The sequence below is a fragment of the Chinchilla lanigera genome, unplaced genomic scaffold, assembly GCF_000276665.1.
Source record: "Chinchilla lanigera isolate Chin_1 unplaced genomic scaffold, ChiLan1.0 scaffold00178, whole genome shotgun sequence".
Lineage (NCBI taxonomy): Eukaryota > Metazoa > Chordata > Mammalia > Rodentia > Chinchillidae > Chinchilla > Chinchilla lanigera.
Window position 1 is genome coordinate 238,358 of NW_004955579.1, and position 1,832 is coordinate 240,189.

The 1,832-nt window shown below is 59.9% G+C and overlaps 1 protein-coding gene across 2 annotated transcripts in view; it reads left to right on the forward strand.

Annotated features, from left to right (window-relative positions):
- The first annotated feature begins 1,700 nt into the window (after positions 1-1,700).
- The window catches only part of Dnajb6 (DnaJ (Hsp40) homolog, subfamily B, member 6), a 58,535-nt gene continuing 58,403 nt past the window's right edge, over positions 1,701-1,832 (forward strand). Inside the window, exon 1 of one of the 2 annotated variants that reach the window (XM_005414101.2) lies at positions 1,701-1,789. The gene's annotated coding sequence lies outside the window, so the exon portion shown is untranslated. The remainder of the gene's footprint in view (positions 1,790-1,832) is intronic. The other variant, XM_005414100.2, reaches the window with a different exon arrangement.

Below are 1,832 nucleotides of genomic sequence, written 5' to 3' on the forward strand. Positions count from 1 at the left end.
TCCTCTTGGCCTCTATCCTACCCAAGTGCTTCGTTCAAAGAACAAAGTCAGAAGGAAAAAGCATTTTCTCTTTTTTTTTTTTTTTTTTTTTTTGGTACTGGGAATCAAACTCAGGACCTTCTGCTTGTCAGGCAGGGACTGAGCCGCTGAGCCATCTCCCTGACCTGGAAAAAGCATTTTCCAGATATACTGCGGCAGAAGTTGTTCCACATCCCTAGACTTAATAATGTCCAGCTGCTTCTTGTTACCGCTTGGCTCAGCGACCTGCTTATCTGACCAAGGCTGGTCGTCCTGACTCCCTCTTGGGCCCAGGGCCCCTCCAGCTTCCTGCTGTCTGCACCACACCCACCGCCTGCAGTACAGGTGTGAGGCCAAGGGCTGCGGGTTTCCCAGAGGGGAATCCTGCAGGGTCAGGATGCGAGGTTAGGGTTCTAAGGGCTTAAGGGTCTGGAAAAAAGGTCTAGGCAGCCAGTGTGATTACGGAAATACTTTCGGGAGCACCTGTTTTAGTGTTTAAAATGTTACTTTTGCAGGGCATGGTGGCGCATGCCTGTAATCCCAGCACTCGGGAGGCTGAGGCAGGAGGATCCTTTCGAGTTTGAGACCAACCTGGGTTACAAAGTGAGCTCAAGGTCAGCCTGAACTACATAGTAAGGCCCTGTCTCAAAAAAAAAAAAAAAAGTTATGTTCAAGGTTGAAGTCTTGACAGGCCCATTTTCCTGTGGCTAAGGAAGGCCATACCTTTGATAAGCAGGTGATAAGGAGGCCTGCACAGTCTTTTAGGGAAGATGCGTCTGGGTGATTCAGAGCTACAAATGCTCGTCAATAGTTGGCTTTCACTATTGTGGCCCTCTCCAGCCAAGAGTCCGGCTGGTGAGAGTATTAATCCTTTCTTTGTGTCCCTCCTTATGTAGGAAGGGGCAGGGCACGTGGAAATTTAGGGGGAGAGTAAAGCTTGGGTCCCCAGGGTGGCGGCTGCGGCAGGGTAAAGCTTGGGTCCCCAGGGCGGGAGGTGGGGGGAGGGTAAAGCTTGGGTCTCCAGGGCGGGAGTTGGGGGGAGGGTAAAGCTTGGGTCCCCAGGGCGGGATCTGGGGGAGGGTAAAGCTTGGGTCCCCAGGGTGGCGGCTGGGGGAGGGTAAAGCCTCGGGCGTCCTCCTGTGACAGTGGCTGGCTCCCTTTCCTGTAAGGAGGATTTAATGTTTTCCTGGTCGTCATGGTGACACCCCGCCCCGCCGCCGCATTAGGCTCTCCCGGGCTTCCCCGTGACAGCAATCTGCCCAAGGCGCTGCCTCGGCCCCGGCGGACAAGGCTGCGAGGTGCCCCACGCGCGACCCGAGGCCCAGGCGGCGGGAAGAGGGCAGCGACGGCCTGGAGCGGGCGGGGTCACAGACGCCCGCGCACAGGAGCCCCGGGACCCGCTCCCGTCCGGAGTACACCGGGACGGCGCGGCGCGGAGCCTAGCGGCCCACCGAAGAACCGGTCCTCAGCCCAGGAAGGCCCAGCCTCCCGAGCCCTCCAGAACCTTCGCGAAGGCCGGGGCGGGGCGAGAACGAGTCCGACTCGCGGCACGGGCGGCGGCGTGTGCGCATGTACGGCGTCAGGGCCGGGCGGAAGTTGACGTCGCTGCGCCGCCGCCGCGTGACGCACTTCCTGTTTGTTGTTCGAGAAAGGAGAGAAAGGAAAGCGCGAGGAACCGCCGCCGCCGCCACCACCAGCGTAGCGTCCCGGAGCCGCGAGGGGCCCGGCCGCACACCTCCCTCATTCTCGGCGCCGGTCGTCCGCGTCCTCGGTGAGAGACGGGTCGCCGCGGCCGAGGCCTGGGCGAAGGGCCC